Below are 19,861 nucleotides of genomic sequence, written 5' to 3' on the forward strand. Positions count from 1 at the left end.
GTTCATTGACATTTTTATTCAATTTTTTTCTGGATGAAAAACAGGCCTTTTAATAAAAGTTTCCAGAAAAAGCTGCTTCTCTTAATTTTCAGTTTTTTCATCATATCTGGATATTTTGGGGTTTGTTTGTTTGTTTGTTTTTCCTTTTTCTCTCTTCCTTTTGTCCTGTTTTCCTTTTTGCTATTGGATGCAAGAGAATGTACAGTATCCAGATTTTTTAATTTTTTTTTCTTTAACCTCAGCTTCTGAAAAGCTACCATTGCAAAAGAATGAAAAGAGAGTGAAAGAAAACTGAAAAAGTGAAACAAAAATCTGGACATCATTCTGTGGAATTCAATGGCAAAAAGGGGAAAAGGGGAGTGTTTCAGAGGAAGAGGTAAAAACCCTGAAATTTTGAATTTTTTCAAAATATATTTTATGAAAATTTTGGAAAAAGAATGAAAAATCGTTCTCCTTGAGAATGAAAATGACTTTGACATTTTTCACAGAATGGATTTTCCTTTTCCAAGGGGCTGGCTTGATCGTTCTGGGAACTCAAGTGATCCAATTTAGAGAATTATGGATGCTCAGCTCCTCTCAGGATCAGATCCTGTACTTCTAGAACAGATATAAACATGGACAGTAGCAGTACAAGTTCTTTCAAGCACTGCCCTTCATTTAAACTGCTTTACCTCTGATCTGTAAGGAGCATTTCTGCAAGTAAGATAGTAGTTCAGCCTCGATGTCCTGTTCAGTGCTATGAAAGATCTCTGTGTGCTGACGCTACCAACCAGGCTGTCAACTTTGATGGTGATTTCTGCAAAGTAGATACTTGTCCACTAGGCTCTGGATCTACCAATTCATTTTATTTCGGCTTCCAAGCAGCCATCAGATGGTAGGAAATTGTAGTCTTACCTAATCTGGACTGGAGTTAGGCTAATAACAGATGTAAAGGGCTCTCTACACTATCACCAAGTTTCTGAACAAGTGGCAAGGTACAGTGGTGATTGGAGCTCTGTAAACTCCTAAAAGAGACAGATAGATAAGGAGACATGTAGTTTGATAAATACCATTCCATTTCCCAGAATCTGGTATTATTGTAGTACAATCCCAAACTATGCCTATATGCCCCTGTTAATTTCCCATTTCCCTCTGTAGTAGATGGACAGAAGGATAATGCTTGTGATAGAATAGGAGCCAACTTTACTTTGTAGTGGAAGGACAGGGTTCCTACAGGAAATCAGTGAGGACTGTGGGCAAGTCACATTAAGGTGCAAGTCACATTGAGGACTGAAGTGATGGGGGAATAAAAAAAACATTTCCTTCTTCTAGTGCCAAACTGGCTTTAAGCCACTGGTTACATTGACGTGTGCGTGTGTGTACAATAGTCTCAAGCTGGCAGTGCGACTGCCAGAGGAATCCTGGCTGACTTAAATTGTGGAGAGGCCACACTGAAGCTCCAGAAGGATACAGCATGTGCTCATTCCTAGGAAAGCTAGTGCTTCCGTAGCACAAGCCTGATCCAATGCTTGCAATTCAGCAAGAAAAAGGACTGCATGTGGCTGTCATCCTGCACATGATGTCTGTGTGGGTGGGGAGTGAAAAGGATCTTGCTCACAGGCAGCTAGAATCTGGCCATTCATTTTTCAGCCATGGTGAATGAAGCAAACAACCTGCTTCTCGATACTTAGGAAAGGAATTTCAGATCAAAGCTCTTCTAACTGGCAAAGTGAGTAGCAATATCAGTTGCAGAAGGCCCTGATCTATAATGGTCATTTTAATTACTATGCTCTTCTCTTGATAGCGATAGTAACACTTTTTTGGAGAGTGTTGAAGATTTTGCAACTGGTTTTGAATGCCGCATGTTCTAATGAGAGTTTCAGTGTTCTAATGTTCTAATAATAACTATACGTGAAGATACCCAAGAGTCAGTGGAAGTAAATAGGACTAGAGACCGAAAGAGTGTCACAATGAAATAGGCACAGTGACATGGTTTCCGGACACTGCAGCCTACCCCTTACTTGGCTCAGCACAATTAGACACACCCTAAACCACAGACCATGGCCCCTTTGGTGCATGAGCTGTGGCCAGTGTGTTTGAATCTCTTGAGCACTATGCCGGGATTTGGGCCTGCTGCTTGCACGTGGTTGGGCCAGAGTGGGGTTAGGAGGAAGGGGCTTCCCTTATTCCATCCATCTCCTTGGCATGGGCACAACTCAGGGCAAAATTTAGGTTGGGATTTTCAAGTGTGCCTAAGTGATCTGTGATCACAAATCCCATTGACTTTCAGGTAGACGTGTGGTCCTAAATCACGTAGGTTCTTTTGAAAATCCCACCGTTAGCCATAGTTTGCCAGGAGGCATCTGTGTGCCAATTAAGCTTTTTTTCAGCTGATGGAGGATCCAAAAGCAGTTGGTTTTCATGGTTTGGATGATATTAGCAGCTGCTCCCTGAAAGCATGCACTAACAGCCCTATAAAACCCTAACCTTATGGAAATGAAAACACTGCTTCATTCATGCTAAGCTGACCACCTTGCTAATGAATGTCTTTCCTCAGTAAAGGGTTAGTGCCATGCTATTTTATTTTTATATGTTGCCATAGTCTTTCATGTCAGACTCATTATTACCATCTGCCTTTGAAAATGGCTTTAATTAATATAATTTCCACCCACCCCAAGCTCCATTTAACAAGGAAAGGCTCTCAAGCAGGAAAAACCTGTGTCTGACAGGATTTATGTTGCCAGAGTCACTAAAGAACTCAGCACACCTTGTGTCCTGGTGAACAATTCTTTTTTATATTGGTATTTTTGTATAAGCATCCTGCCTAATTGAAAGAATCCAACACCTAGGTAAGAATTTGGCTCAGTATAGCTGTGCTGTTAAGTGGTGGTTCAGTCAGACATGACAGTTATGGAATATGAAAAGTCACAGACATCCTTTCAAGACCAAGATATATCACAGCTGCTGTTTATGCAGAAGGAAATTTCGCAAGACTGGGAAATCAATGTGAATTTTGCCTGTGAAAGGACAGTAGGATTATAAAAATATACTGCATCTTGTTTGCACCCAGAATACTATGCAATCCCATATACAATTCTGTGTATATCAATGCAGGAAAGATGTGGGTTGTATTTTGGCTAATCGAATCTACAGGAGCTATCCTAGTTCCATCAGACTCATCACCCTGGTGTCTGAGCACCTAGGGATTAAACTGGATTCTTTCTTCAAGCCAACACTCAGAAATGGAACAGCTTCACCATCGTGTTTTCTCTCTGCTGCCAAATCCTCCCCTCAGCTCCCTCTAGAATTCTCAAGAGTATGTTCCATTTATTCTCTCAACTGTTTTGTTTAACTAGCAGTAGCTTCAGCAATGATGCCATGTTGCAGGAAATTCAGAGATGACCCTACAATGGCAACCAGGGGGCCGGAGTGATTTTATGAGGAAAAAAGTAAAAGAACCAAGTGTGTATAGCTGGGCTGTGTGGCTACTGATGAGGCAAAGAATAACCTTCTAAAAGGAGTTGTAGAATGGAGAGGGATTTGGTTAGGATGGTCCAAGAGGATTTAGCTAGGAATAACGGAATATAATTTAGCAAAAGGAAATTCAGTCTTGTCTTCAGTATGATGCTTTGTAACCATTTCTAAACATGCTTCCAGCCTAGAATAATTGCATCCATCTCCTATCATGTATGTTCAGAAACAATACTAACAAATAACTGAGTGGATCAATAGAATGGGTTTATGTTGGCCTGAGTCTAAAATCAAACTCCATTTCTACACTGGGTAGTAAAATAGTGTTAGAGTTGTACTAAGAAAAGGAGTACTTGTGGCACCTAAGAGATTAGGTGCCACAAGTACTCCTTTTCTTTTTGCAAATACAGACTAACATGGCTGCTAGTCTGAGAGTTGTACTAATGACAGCAATGCTGGAAAATGGTGATACTGCAGAGCTACTGCAAAGCTATGAGTACTAGACCTGTTTAACTTAGTTGCTGCTAGCATGGTTCAAGGTGCAGTGTGGACAAGATCATTGGCTAAGGGTAAAGAAAGATGTTCTAACAGTGAGTTCTATCAGCCTGGAATAGTCCCATTGCTTCTCCTTCCTTGAGGTCTATCATTTTCTGGAAAATGTTGGGGGATTCCTTGTTTAAGCCATTTTAAATGATCCAGTGGGGGACTGGCCCATGTTCCTTGTTGAAAGCACCTGGACTGGTCTTGTAAATACCTATATTTTTGCATAGTTGGGCACCATTTTAAATGTACTACCCAGCTAGTTTAAAATGCAGGCCTGATTTACCACAGAGGTGGAGAAGCCAATGGAGGATTTCTGCTATGGGGAAGAGACATTGGTTGAGGATTAGATTGGATGACACAATGAGTCTTTTCCATCTTTAATGCCCAGAATGTAGAACAGTGAGAGTGTGACTTTATTCCATTCTCCCTTCTCTAATATAGGATGAAGGAACCAGAGCATGGCCTTTTCAGCTGCCTTTCTTCCCAACAAGTTGAATAATAGCTGTTTTCTTTCCTCCCCCAACTGAAGTCTCATTCTCTTACTAGCTGATACTGTAGGGTGAATTCTGGGCAGGACCCAACCCTCTCTCCAACAGCGAGCAGGATCCAACTGAAACCACCCCAGGTCCTCCACACTCAGACTATTTTCTAGGTTATGACAGGCCATAAACATTTATAAATGGGTCCTGAACCCCAAAAGGTTGAGAACCACTGCTCTAGCACAATGTGGTTTCTTGGATCTGGGCTTCTGTCACGACGGGAATGTTTATGTTCATTTTAAAATATTTTTTCTTTTAAAGTCATAACAACATTGCTATTAGGGTGTGTAAAAAGCTTGTCTTAATTTATTTTTACAATAGCTAACTTTTGGCCCTAAACTACTGAACAGTATCCTTTTAAATGACAACCAGTTTGAGATAACATTATCAGAAAGAAGAGTTCCTAAGGTGTCTACTGATCCTTCATCATTCCTGTATGAAATTCAGTGTAACTTAAGGCTGGTGCCCCATACATCTGATCTTTTATTCTGGAGAAGAGTAACTGATGGGGAAGGAGGAGTCATGCAGTGGATTTATTCAGACCAGGAAGTCAGGAATTAAAGACGGGATGCAGCCTCTAGGTAAATTACATTCACATCATCATGTTGCTTAGAGCTTGTACTCTACAATACATAATGTACTGGAAGAGCAACATGCATGCAAGGTTGATGTCATATTAGATCTGCAAATGGTACTTGACAAAAGAAATTAAGCTTGGCTAAAAGGAAGCTCTAGGCAGTGCTGAGATATTGAATGGGCTTTTTTTAACATCTGAGGTTCATGAACTCATTTCCTTCACTGCACATTTCATCATCTCTCTAACAGATGGGGTAATTGTAGACCTCTCTGATAAATTGCATAATGACAGGTTTCAGAGTAGCAGCCGTGTTAGTCTGTATTCACAAAAAGAAAAGGAGTACTTGTGGCACCTTAGAGACTAACAAATTTATTAGAGCATAAGCTTTCGTGAGTTACAGCTCACTTCTTCCGATAAGGTGCCACAAGTACTCCTTTTTTCTCTGATAAAGTAATCGTGCCTGCCTGCCACGTACTCCAGGAGAGCTCTCTTGCACTGTGGGCTGCCTATAATTGTTATGCGCCTGCTTTTGTTGAAGAGGGATATAGATCTGAATCTTGCAGGATTCAGCCTTTTAGTGTTAAACAGCTTTATTTCCAAGACAATATTGCCTTGAGGAGCTCCTTTGGGAGATGAAGTCCTAGACAGTGAGTCATATGCACAAATGCTTAATCAAAAGAGACCCTATAGAAAATAATCCGGATGTAGTGGTTTTCTTTTCATGAGGAAAAATGGACAAGAAATACAGTGAAAATATTTATAATGGCTATCAAAGGGACTTCTCTGGCCACTATGAAAACTGGTGCATAACTCAGCCAATTAACGTGGAAGAAAGAGGACGGAAACTTGACTAGCATGTAGAAATTCTCCTTAATTCAACAAGCAGCAGGCTGTGCTATGGAAGCTGATGAATCTGGATTCTACCCCTGACATTGGTGTGAAATGCCAAATGGCCACATGCAGCAGAGTGACAACCATCAAGTCCTGGTTGGCTATGGATCTGTTGCAAAATATCTAGGGTTTGGAAAGCTTTAGTTCTCTGTTCCTTGCAGCTAACATGGAGCAGCAATACCTCAAGAGGCGAGATGCTCAGTCTAAGCTTGGAGCTAGGGGTGTGATTCCCAGGTTGCACAGACATGTGCTAGCTCTCCTCAAGCTAGCACGCTAAAAAGAGCAGTGTAGCCAGAGGAGCACAGGCAGTGGTGGACAGCAGCATGTGTTCAAATGGGGGGTTTGCACTTGGCACAGCTGGGAGGAGGCAGTGCTTCCCATCAAAAGTAGCGACCTCCTCCTTAGTTTCTCAAATCCCCCAAATCCTCACAAGATTCCACTAGGAGTGGAAATCAGGTGCCTCTTTAATTTCCCACTGCGACATGCTGTTTATATTGTTAAATCCAAATACTGTATAGCATTTGGGCTCCAATGTCATAAGGACTATGGCTGGATCAGGAAACAGTAATACCCAGCAAGCAGGCAGCTTTACTACTGCCCTTTAACATACAGCCCAGTCCTGTTAGGCAAACACCACCAATGCAGAACTCCCCCAGTATTAACAAAATCAACCACTAGGTGACATTTTGGGGGAAAAAACATGCTGAGTCAAGTTCATCCCTGGTGTAACTTCATGGATTTTGGTGGAGTGATCTGGCACCCTATGTGCTGATGGTTCTAATAAAAGGAGATGATGAATACAGCATTGATTCCAATTCAGCCCTTCCTGCTGCATACACAAGAATGTCTCTTAATAAGAGAAACATTAAACCCCCAGGTTTCAGAGTAGCAGCCGTGTTAGTCTGTATTCGCAAAAAGAAAAGGAGTACTTGTGGCACCTTAGAGACTAACAAATTTATTAGAGCATAAGCTTTCGTGAGCTACAGCTCACTTCATGGATGCATTTCATGGAAAAAACAGAGGAGAGATTTATATACACACACACAGAGAACATGAAACAATGGGTTTATCATACATACTGTAAGGAGAGTGATCACTTAAGATAAGCCATCACCAACAGCAGGGGGGGGAAGGAGGAAAACCTTTCATGGTGACAAGCAGGTAGGCTAATTCCAGCAGTTAAGAAGAATATCAGAGGAACAGTGGGGGGTGGGGTGGGAGGGAGAAATACCATGGGGAAATAGTTTTACTTTGTGTAATGACTCATCCATTCCCAGTCTCTATTCAAGCCTAAGTTAATTGTATCCAGTTTGCAAATTAATTCCAATTCAGCAGTCTCTCGTTGGAGTCTGTTTTTGAAGCTTTTTTGTTGAAGTATAGCCACTCTTAGGTCTGTGATCGAGTGACCAGAGAGATTGAAGTGTTCTCCAACTGGTTTTTGAATGTTATAATTCTTGACGTCTGATTTGTGTCCATTCATTCTTTTACGTAGAGACTGTCCAGTTTGGCCAATGTACATGGCAGAGGGGCATTGCTGGCACATGATGGCATATATCACATTGGTAGATGCGCAGGTGAACGAGCCTCTGATAGTGTGGCTGATGTGATTAGGCCCTATGATGGTATCCCCTGAATAGATATGTGGACAGAGTTGGCAACGGGCTTTGTTGCAAGGATAGGTTCCTGGGTTAGTGGTTCTGTTGTGTGGTGTGTGGTTGCTGGTGAGTATTTGCTTCAGATTGGGGGGCTGTCTGTAAGCAAGGACTGGTCTGTCTCCCAAGATCTGAGAGAGCGATGGCTCGTCCTTCAGGATAGGTTGTAGATCCTTGATGATGCGTTGGAGAGGTTTTAGTTGGGGGCTGAAGGTGATGGCTAGTGGCGTTCTGTTGTTTTCTTTGTTGGGCCTGTCCTGTAGTAGGTGACTTCTGGGTACTCTTCTGGCTCTGTCAATCTGTTTCTTCACTTCAGCAGGTGGGTATTGTAGTTGTAGGAATGCATGATAGAGATCTTGTAGGTGTTTGTCTCTGTCTGAGGGGTTGGAGCAAATGCGGTTATATCGTAGCGCTTGGCTGTAGACAATGGATCGAGTGGTATGATCTGGATGAAAGCTAGAGGCATGTAGGTAGGAATAGCGGTCAGTAGGTTTCCGATATAGGGTGGTGTTTATGTGACCATCGCTTATTAGCACCGTAGTGTCCAGGAAGTGGATCTCTTGTGTGGACTGGTCCAGGCTGAGGTTGATGGTGGGATGGAAATTGTTGAAATCATGGTGGAATTCCTCAAGAGCTTCTTTTCCATGGGTCCAGATGATGAAGATGTCATCAATGTAGCGCAAGTAGAGTAGGGGCATTAGGGGACGAGAGCTGAGGAAGCGTTGTTCTAAGTCAGCCATAAAAATGTTGGCATACTGTGGGGCCATGCGGGTACCCATCGCAGTGCCGCTGATTTGAAGGTATACATTGTCACCAAATGTGAAATAGTTATGGGTCAGGACAAAGTCACAAAGTTCTGCCACCAGGTTAGCCGTGACAGTATCGGGGATACTGTTCCTGACGGCTTGTAGTCCATCTTTGTGTGGAATGTTGGTGTAGAGGGCTTCTACATCCATAGTGGCTAGGATGGTGTTTTTAGGAAGATCACCAATGGACTGTAGTTTCCTCAGGAAATCGGTGGTGTCTCGAAGATAGCTGGGAGTGCTGGTAACGAAGGGCCTGAGGAGGGAGTCTACATAGCCAGACAATCCTGCTGTCAGGGTGCCAATGCCTGAGATGATGGGGCGTCCAGGATTTCCAGGTTTATGGATCTTGGGTAGCAGATAGAATACCCCAGGTCGGGGCTCCAGGGGTGTGTCTGTGCGGATTTGTTCTTGTGCTTTTTCAGGGAGTTTCTTGAGCAAATGCTGTAGTTTCTTTTGGTAACTCTCAGTGGGATCAGAGGGTAATGGCTTGTAGAAAGTGGTGTTGGAGAGCTGCCTAGTAGCCTCTTGTTCATACTCCGACCTATTCATGATGACGACAGCACCTCCTTTGTCAGCCTTTTTGATTATGATGTCAGAGTTGTTTCTGAGGCTGTGGATGGCACTGTGTTCTGCATGGCTGAGGTTATGGGGTAAGCGATGCTGCTTTTCCACAATTTCAGCTCGTGCATGTCGGCGGAAGCAGTCTTTGTAGAAATCCAGGCTGCTGTTTCGACCTTCAGGAGGAGTCCACCCAGAATCCTTCTTTTTGTAGTGTTGGCAGGAAGGTCTCTGTGGGTTAATATGTTGGTCAGAGGTGTGTTGGAAATATTCCTTGAGTCTGAGACGTCGAAAATAGGATTCTAGGTCACCACAGAACTGTATCATGTTCGTGGGGGTGGAGGGGCAAAAGGAGAGGCCCCGAGACAGGACAGATTCTTCCGCTGGGCTAAGAGTATAGTTGGATAGATTAACAATATTGCTGGGTGGGTTACGGGAACCATTGTTGTGGCCCCTTGTGGCATATAGTAGTTTAGATAGCTTAGTGTCCTTTTTCTTTTGTAGAGAATCAAAGTGTGTTTTGTAAATGGCTTGTCTAGTTTTTGTAAAGTCCAGCCACGAGGAAGTTTGTGTGGAAGGTTGGTTCTTTATGAGAGTATCCAGTTTTGAGAGCTCATTCTTAATCTTTCCCTGTTTGCTGTAGAGGATGTTGATCAGGTGGTTCCGCAGTTTCCTTGAGAGTGTGTGGCACAAGCTGTCAGCATAGTCTGTGTGGTATGTAGATTGTAATGGATTTTTTACCTTAAACCCCCAGCATATCTATTTCTTAATAAATAGAATTCCACTATGTATGACAGACTAGATATTAGCCCCCTAGAATAAACCAGCACCATGCAGTAATCCTCTTTAGGCTCTTAATTAAAGCCGTAGGATACCGTCCCATCCCTCTGCTGTTTCTGCTTTCTTTGAGGTAACGTGGGATTTCTCACTTCTGCTTTTGGCTGACTTTCCACTCATTACAATAGCTGCTGGTAAGTGGCTCAGATGTTTTTCTTAATTTTTCTCTTCATACCTCTTTGAAGCAATATTCAGTGATCTCTGGCCAAACACAAACCCACCATCCCCAGCTGTTGCATACATATGAGTTCACTGAGAGAACTCACCATTGTTTGATTTTTGAAACACAAGCAGCTGCCCAGAAAGCCAAAAGTTCTATACCTCTGTTGCTAGAAGAAGCTGATTAAAAACTGAAAGTGATTTGATACACTCCAGGCAGCAGAGGGCAGTGGGTGCTCGTACTCTGAGCAAGTATGTTACAAGTACACAGAAAAACAATACTATAGAGTTTATTTTTATGATTGACATTACACTGCATTTCATCCCAAAATATCCCAAAGAGCTTTGCAAACGATGAGTCAAATTCTGCTCTTATCTACATCTCCCTATTGATGGTAACAAATTTGCAGGGATGTAACTGAGGGGAGAATTTGGCCCTATAGAAAAGAATCATGTCAACCACCTCTGAAATGCAGCCAGCTCTAGGGTAGCACATAGCTGCTATTTAACAGTGAACTACAGTGAAAACTACATAGCAGTTTGCCTACACTAAAGTCTGTATTTCCCCCTGTTTAAATAACCTGTTAAAGTCTCCTCATTTCTCTGCATTGGTATTTATCAGTCTGAGGGGTGTGACCTGGAAGCGGGACACAAGAGGGTTCCCAGTAGGTCCATCTGTATTAGTTGTGAAACAGTGGTTGGCAATAATATGGTGTCGCTAGGACCTGGAGGGAACCCGGGTCTGGGGGGGGAGCAACGAGGGCTTCAGACTGAGTGAGAAAGAATGGACCGAAGTTGTAATTTATTCCTCCTTTGGGAGAAAAGTGAGTAGATGCAGGCATGGAGTACTGTATTCCTGGGCCATTTTACTCACAAGCATTTACAATCTTGGACAGGGATTTAAATGGCAAAACCAACAAAGTACAGAAGCAACAGCAAAATGTACAACTCCCTGGTGCCCTGATAGCAGCTGAGCTGAAAACCCTTCTGCCAGCAATGTCTCTCTGCTATGTACAACACTGCTGTCTCTATCTGGTTCTTAACTCTGCCCCCAAACATATTAAAGATCCTTTAAGACCTGGCTACCTACTCAGTCAGTCACCTCCCTAATCTCATAGGCCAGGGACCACCCAAAAATCACTCAGTACAGGTATCGAATGTGTCTGGATAGACGAAGAGCGTACGCATACTCACTTATTACACATGACAAGGACTGACTGCTTTTGTGACAACACAGGTAATATGCCAAAGCATCTACTGACTAATGATACTAGGCTCAGTAAAGCTGCAATAGCCCTGAACCTCTGCTGATCCAATTTCAGCAGTTTCATTTCAATACAGTTATTAGTTGCATGGCTTTATTACTTCTGCCAGAACAGTGTGTTGCAGGCCACTACCTGACCCCCTCAGAATGTCAAATGACTCTGAACTTCATTTCTGATCAGATAAAATCCTGATGGGTTCAGATACTTATCCAAGTGTATCTGAGTGTCATTGGTGCAGAAATCTCATGAGAACAGGCTTTCAGATGAGATTTTTGGCACCTCCAGGCTCACTGTATTTCACATCTTTTTAAAAATTCCCATTGATCAGCTTCTCAGCCCACCCCCAACAGCTGATTTACATTTCTGTCTATGGAGGTATTTTTATGTCTCCCATTAGTGTATCTGAGTGCCTCACAGACATGGCCATGTTGGTCACAGGATATTAGAGAGACAAGATGGATGAGGTAATATCTTGAAAGCTCTCACCAACAGAAGTTGGTGGAATACAAGATATTACCTCACCCATCTTGTCTCTCTCAGACCTGAATGCTTATATCCTTACAATGAAGGTCTATAGAGCTGGCTTGCTCATCTGTTGGAATTTCCCCTTGAAATTGTTTCTGTATTGGAGATCAAAGGTTTCTTCTTGAACCAATCAATGACTGGCAAATTAGCATTTTGAGATGGAGTTTACAAGTCAAAACACCTTAGATGTTTCTCTTAGCTACACCATATTCTCTGAAGCACTGGCAGAAATGAGACAGATGTGGCCTGCAGATCATCTGCATGCACAGAAAATTAATGTGCACTCTTGTAGCCATACAGCGAGGGGAAGTGTCATGAAGAAATACAATTAAGAGAAGATGATAGTGTGTCACCCTTTTTTTAGACTGTCCCTGGGTAGCCCCTGTCTTCACTGAGACCAAGTCCTATGGTCCTTATTCAGGTCCCACTCATTTCTATTTGGTCTTTACTCAGGCAAATTCCCATTGGAATCAATGAATGTTGCTGGAGTAAGGATGGAGTAAGTATCTCAGGATTTGTCCCAGTGTTTTCAAAGAATTATGGAACTGGTTTGAAGACAGGAATGGTCATTGATGGTTCAAAAAGACTCATCCCTGAAATCTCTCATCCAACAGCTCCCATTTTATATGAGAAAGAATGAACAAAAGTTGCAGCCTGAAGTACTGTTACATAAATGGTTCTTAATGGGATCTCTAACAAAATGGATACATCTCTTCTACCAACCGTCTCATTTAGGCGCTGACATCATTTTTTCTCCATCTCCTCAGCTGCCCTTCATTATGAGGGTGGACTGATGTGCTGTATTTCACCTTCTTCAGACCTGTTCCTTTTAAAAAACACCACCTCAGTTCTTTTTGATTTACTTTCCAACTTGCTGACATTTGCAGGGATATGCCAATGCATCCAAAACCAAGAACAAGAAGGTGGAAAACACACAATGTTCCTTTTGCCTTTCATCTCTGCAGCCTTTGTAGTCAGATGAGATTTCCATTATGTTGGCCCTTCTTTTCTTCTCTTTTATTGTAATTTCATTTTCTCTGATCTCCTTATTAAAGTTGCTCCATTCTTGCTTGAGTCCTGCCAGCTTAGTGAGTCTCCTCATGCTGTGTCTCTCTGGTTTAAGTCAGTTCATCTTGTCTTTGTGTAAAATATTCTTTACCACCTTATCTGGTGAGGTCCTCTGAACTGAATTTCTGTTACATCAGGATGCGTTCGGTTGACCCACGGCTTGTGATTTTAATGTAATCCAACAAGACGTGCTTTATTCTAATGCAGGTAAGTCTTAGGAGGGCATCATGTCTCCTCATCCCATCCCCTGAGTTGTCCTTTTGCAACCAGACTATGATGCAGAGATTATGTTTTGGCCTACAGTAATGAACTACAGAGTATGTGTATTATGTATTACTGCTTTCTACTGGTTGGCATGTCAGATCAGCTCAAGTCTTTCTGAGTATAACCCTGTCTAAAGGCTAGTGTCCAGTGCAAGATAAAGCCCTTGTGTTACTGCTATCAGCTAACAAAGTTGTTCTATTAGCTGAAGAGTTAGAGGCCTGTGTTTATGGATGGTTCCAGGTTTTCTTCTTGATGCTGCATGTGTCTGATGTAACTGATGACTAGTTTCCATCGTATGGGAATACAGACTTACTGCATCTCATGTTCTTTACATTTCCAGGGTGAGGGGAGGCAGAGGTCCTACTCAGAATAATTGCATCAGGGTGGCTTATGCAAGCAGCCCTGATGGACATGTTTATGCTCCCCACAGAGATTAAGACAATTTAGACAGTGACAGGGAGCTTGTGAACAGTGAAAGATGCTGCTGATCTGAATTCACTGGCTAGGCAAGTAATTAACAGAAGTCTGGGATAGAAATGCATTAAAGCATTTAGTCTTCTCATCCCATCAGCAGCAACTACTAACAACGCTTATTACAGACTACAGCCTGTAAACCACCTAGAACAGTTATAGCACCCTAAAGACTTTTATTGCCTGCTATAATCAAAGTCAACAAACTTTTATTATGCAAATTTAAATCTGTCTTTTCTTTCACTTGCTAATTATTGAATCTGCAAATATCAGACACTGGGAGCTTAAGGCTAGCAATAGGCAAATATTTTATCTTGCTGGATTGTTGAGAGAAAAAAATTGCGAATGTATTCATGCAGGGTTGTTAAATGGGCAGCATATGCTGCACCTTCTGAGGGTTCCAAACATTGCTTACATTTGATAGCATTTAATATCCCTCAGTGGCAAGCCATTAATTGGCCCTTTTTCGTCTTAGATTCATAGATTCCAAAGACAGAAGGGAACACTGTGATCATTTAGTCTGGCATCCAGTATGATGCAGGCCAGGGAACTCCTCTGAAATAAATTTTTTGGATCTAGAGCATATATCTAAAAAATTCCCCAACATTGATGTAAAAATTGCCAGTGATGGGGAAGCTGCTATGACCCTTGGTAAATTGTTACAATGGTTAATTACCTTCATTGTAAAAAAAGGTATGCCTTATTTCCAGTCTGAATTTAGCAGATCAGTTTTTCTTTGCAGAATCTTTGCCACTTATTTAGGTGCTTAACTTTAAACATCCAAATGTTAGCCTAAGCTCACAGTTATGAGTTGATACATTTTGTTTATGCTTTATAAATATTGGCACAACATTAGCTTTTAGTCCTCTGGAACTTGCCCAGTGTTCCATGATTTACTGAAAGTTGACATTAACAGTCCAGAGAGCTCTTTGGCCAGCTCTTTTAAAGCTCTCAGATCCAGGTTATCTGGATCTGTTGAGTTAAAAATGTCTAGCTTTAGTAGTGACTGTTGGAATATAAAGTATTTCATCCTCACCATCCGATACAAATACTTCATCTGGCTTTTTTCCAAACAGAACAGAAATATTTATTGAACACTTCTGCCTTTTCTGCATTATTATTGACAATTGTACATTTTCATCTAGTAATGGACCAGTGCCTTTGTTAGGATTCCTTTTGTTCCTAATATACTTAAAAAACCTCCTCATTGTTCTTAACTGTGCTGGCCATAGATTTCTTCTTGTGTTCTTTTGCTTCCCTTATTAATTTTCTTCTATTCCTAGCTTCTAGTTTATATTCATTGTTCTCAGCTTCCACTTTTTCCTTTTGTTATATATATATATATAAAGAACTATATATATATATATAATTTGTTATATATTTGTTATATATATATATATATATATATATATATAATTCTTTATAGTTCCCCTTTAAATCAGGTTAGTTTTAACTGGTAAAGCTTTCTTTTTTGGTTGTGGCCTTTTGTGCATCTAGTAAAACGTAAAATAGTCTGGTTCATATAAGCATAGCAAAAATGATATGTAGCACTTCTAGAATTATATTTTATTATCAAAGTGTTTTGTAAGCAGTATATAGTAAATCCTCACAATCCCACCTTTAAAATAGGTAAATAAAAATAATCAATCCTATATTACAAACTGGGGAGCTGAGACAGGTGAAATGGTTTGCTCAAGGCAATCTGATGATTGATAAGTCAATATAAATATTAATTCAGGAACTTCTGGGTCTCAGTTTTGTGCCCAGGCCACTAGGCCAATCCCTCTCTGGAAACTCAGGTATTTTTGAAACCAATTTGAATTAGAAATCTCTGGCACACACATTCCCTGTCAAGATTCCTAGATCCTCCCAGTATTAGCATCTGAAATCCTGAGCAAATTGCTTTTTGCATTATATTTTGCTATTTTCATTCTGGATGAAACTAAAATGTGCAGCAGTTTGTGGAAAATTATTTTTTAAAATGTACTGAACCCTGTTGAAGTTTTAAAGGGCCAGGGAGTTGATTGGAGTTGGAATTCATCTTTTATTATATCAGAAATGGTCACCCCAGCCTTCTGATGAGACAAGTCAAGATTTTCAAGACAAAATTAATGAATTGGAATGGCTTAATTTCTGAGGCAACAATTACCCAGTTATTGAGAAGGATGCTTATGTTCAGGGAGTAGGTGCTCAGCACTTTCTGAATTCAAAGCCCTCTTTTAGGTACCTCACATAGGGCAAAAAAAAATGAAGGTACTCCAAATCAGTAGTCATTTTTGAAAATCTTTGCCTCAACATCTCTCATACCTGATCAGGTGCTGACAGTAATAATACATATTACAAACATTTGGTCACCAGCTGTTTCTGTGCCATAAGGAGAAGCTTTAAATGTTGGTTATTACAAACACATATAATTCAATTCAAATGCATTTGTAAATTACATTCAGCTGCAATTAGTTAATCAGTTATAGTTGCTTAACATTTATATAATTGTAGGTCCTCCACATTGAAGTAGATGGTGCTGTAAAGAAGCTGTAGCTTTCTTTTATCCTTTGGATGAGGATGTAACAGGAGTGGAAATGATCTATTTGGTGCTTAGATACTATGGTGATGGGTGCATTAGCAATATGACAACTAATATTTTAGTGCAGAGTGTTTATATTTACTCCCAGAAGAAAGTCAGAGAGAGACCAAAATCTTTTCTCTCTCAATAGATCAGGTATGGTCACTTCCTGAAAGACTTCTGTCTGCTCAGTGGGAGACAAACACCACCACTAGCACTTGCTAGCCAGCCCTTCCTCAAGGCATCACCTGAGCAGCTAGTGGTAACAAAGGAGGCCCGGGTTAATGATTATGGGCAGTAGTCTCTATACAGAATAGCTTATAATAGCATTGTTGGCATGCTGTAATGGTCTGAGAAATAGCCTGCAAGCTAGGAACTCTGGATTTCTTAATCTTTCTCTGCCTAAGTTTCTCTAAGTGTAAAAGAGGAGATAATATAATTGATCTACCATCTGAGAAGAACTGGTTTAAGAGAGAAGAATTTTAGGTCTACCACTTGTTATAAACAGGGAATTAGTAATCATCCTATGTACAGCTATTTATTAGGGTTCTTAGTATATAGCCCTGTGAAGGTTCCACAGGAGATTATGAAAGGCCCTTAAAGGCACTTGTAAATATTATATAACTATTATATCCATATAATAATAATAATTAATAATAAGACTTTGCTTTCCTGCCATACCTTTCATCGAGGGTCTCAAAGTGCTTTACAAAGCTAAGGACCAGCTTTTCAAGTGCTCAGCACCAATAGTCAGGGCCAGATTTAGACTCCCATTTAGGAAGCAAAATAGGTGACTACAGCAGAGGGGAGAAATAATCTGCTATTGGCAGAGAGCCGTGTGGAGCAACGGGAAACTAGGAAGGGAAGTCTGACTCTCATGCATTCATGAACTGCTCCTAGGGTGGCAAAGCTACGTGCTAGCCCTTTACTTGAGGTAGGTTATAATGTTACAAGTATTACCATGTTTGGGATCGCTACTATGGAATAGTGTCTTATTTTTAATAAAGGTTGTATCTGGAACATTATCCATCAGGGATGTAATCAAAGCCTTTAAAACTCATTTAAAATGAATGGTTTCAGAGTAGCAGCCGTGTTAGTCTGTATTCGCAAAAAGAAAAGGAGTACTTGTGGCACCTTAGAGACTAACAAATTTATTAGAGCATAAGCTTTCGTGAGCTACAGCTCACTTCATCGGCTGCATCCGATGAAGTGAGCTGTAGCTCACGAAAGCTTATGCTCTAATAAATTTGTTAGTCTCTAAGGTGCCACAAGTACTCCTTTTCTTTTTAAAATGAATGACAGTCTTAAAAACAAACAAACAATCACCACCAAACTGTCATTTTATTAAATCAGCCTCTTTATAGTCTGTATTTATTTTTTTTAAATGTCATCAGAGTATTGTATATCTTTAAGGACTCTCATCAAGTGCCTTCCACAAGGCTGAACAGTGACTGTTGTTCTAAGCCCTGGTCTACACTAGGCATTGAGGTCGAATTTAGCAGCATTAAATCGATTTAACCCTGCACCCGTCTACATGACGAAGCCCTTTTTTTCGACTTAAAGGGCTCTTAAAATCGATTTCCTTACTCCACCCCTGACAAGGAGATTAGCACTGAAATCGGTTTTGCTGGGTCGAATTTGGGGTACTGTGGACGCAATTAGACGGTATTGGCTTCCGGGAGCTATCCCAGAGTGCTCCATTGTGACCGCTCTGGACAGCACTCTCAACTCAGATGCACTGACCAGGTAGACAGGAAAAGGCCCGCGAACTTTTGAATTTCAATTTTCTGTTGTGGCAAGCTGCAGGTGACCATGCAGAGCTCATCAGCAGAGGTGACCATGCAGAGCTCATCAGCAGAGGTGACCATGATGGAGTCCCAGAATCACAAAAGAGCTCCAGCATGGACCAAATGGGAGGTACAGGATCTCATCGCTGTATGGAGAAAGGAATCCGTGCTATCAGAACTACGTTCCAGTTTTCGAAATGCCAAAACATTTGTGAAAATCTCCCAGGGCATGAAGGACAGAGGCCATAAGAGGGACCCGAAGCAGTGCCGCGTGAAACTTAAGGAGCTGAGGCAAGCCTACCAGAAAACCAGAGAGGCGAACGGCCAATCCGGGTCAGAGCCCCAAACATGCCGCTTCTATGATGAGCTGCATGCCATTTTAGGGGGTTCAGCCACCACTACCCCAGCCATGTTGTTTGACTCCTTCAATGGAGTTGGAGGCAACATGGAAGCAGGTTTTGGGGACAAGGAAGACAATGATGATGAGGTTGTAGATAGCTCACAGCAAACAAGCAGAGAAACCGGTTTTCCCGACAGCCAGGAACTGTTTCTCACCCTGGACCTGGAGCCAGTACCCCCTGAACTCACCCAAGGCTGCCTCCTGGACCCGCCAGGCAGAGAAGGGACACTCTGGTGAGTGTACCTTTTAAAATACTATACAAGGTTTAAAAGCTAGCATGTTTAATGATTAATTTGCCCTGGCATTCGTGGCTCTCCTGGATATACTCCCAAAGCCTTTGCAAAAGGTTTCTGTGGAAGGCAGCCTTATTCCATCCACCATGGTAGGACACTTTACCACTCCAGGTCAGTAGCACGTACTCGGGAATCATTGTAGAACAAAGCATTGCAGCTTATGTTTGCTGGCATTCAAACAACATCCATTCTTTATCTCTCTGTGTTATCCTCAGGAGAGTGATATCATTCATGGTCACCTGGTTGAAATAAGGTGCTTTTCTTAAGGGGACATTCAGAGGTGCCTGTTCCTGCTGGGCTGTTTGCCTATGGCTGAACAGAAATTTTCCCCGCTATTAGCCACGCGGTGTGGGGAGGCAAAATGCGACCTTGTAACGAAAGCACATGTGCTATGTATGTAATGTTAACAGCAAGGTTTACCGTGAAAGAGTGTACCCATTGTTCTATAAAATGTGTCTTTTTAAATACCACTGTCCCTTTTTTTTTCTCCACCAGCTGCATGTGTTTCAAGGATCACAGGATCTTCTCCTTCCCAGAGGCTAGCGAAGATTAGAAGGCGAAAAAAATGCACTTGCAATGAAATGTTCTCTGAGATCATGCTGTCTTCCCACACTGACAGAGCACAGATGAATGCGTGGAGGCAGACAATGTCAGAGTGCAGGAAAGCACAAAATGACCAGGAGGAGAAGTGGCGAGCTGAAGAGAGTAAGTGGCAGGCTGAAGAGAGAGCTGAAGCTGAAAGGTGGCAGCAGCGTGATGAGAGGAGGCAGGATTCAATGCTGAGGCTGGAGGATCAAACTAATATGCTCCATCGTATGGTTGAGCTGCAGGAAAGGCAGCAGGACCACAGACCGCCGCTACAGCCCCAGTGTAACCAACCGCCCTCCTCCCCAAATTCCATAGCTTCCTCACCCAGACGCCCAAGAACCTGGGGGGGGGCTCCGGCCACCCAGCCACTCCACCCCAGAGGATTGCCCAAGTAACAGAAGGCTGGCATTCAATAAGTTTCAAAGTTTTAAATTTTTAAAGTGCTGTGTGGTCTTGTCCTTCCCTTCTCCACCACCCCTCCTGGGCTACCTTGGTAATTATCCCCCTATTTGTGTGATGAATTAATAAAGAATGCATTAATGTGAAGCAACAATGACTTTATTGCCTCTGCAAGCGGTGATCGAAAGGAGGTGGGGAGGGTGGTTAGCTTACAGGGAAGTAGAGT

At 41.8% G+C, this 19,861-nt stretch overlaps 1 long non-coding RNA gene across 1 annotated transcript in view; it reads right to left on the reverse strand.

Annotated features, from left to right (window-relative positions):
• LOC122460615 overlaps positions 1–15,988 on the reverse strand; it is a 42,337-nt gene extending 26,349 nt beyond the window's left edge. The window contains exon 1 of the long non-coding RNA XR_006282039.1: positions 15,961–15,988. This is a non-coding gene — a long non-coding RNA (uncharacterized LOC122460615). The remainder of the gene's footprint in view (positions 1–15,960) is intronic.
• Positions 15,989–19,861: the final 3,873 nt, after the last annotated feature.

This window comes from Dermochelys coriacea, chromosome 6 (genome assembly GCF_009764565.3).
Source record: "Dermochelys coriacea isolate rDerCor1 chromosome 6, rDerCor1.pri.v4, whole genome shotgun sequence".
NCBI classification, from domain to species: Eukaryota; Metazoa; Chordata; order Testudines; family Dermochelyidae; genus Dermochelys; species Dermochelys coriacea.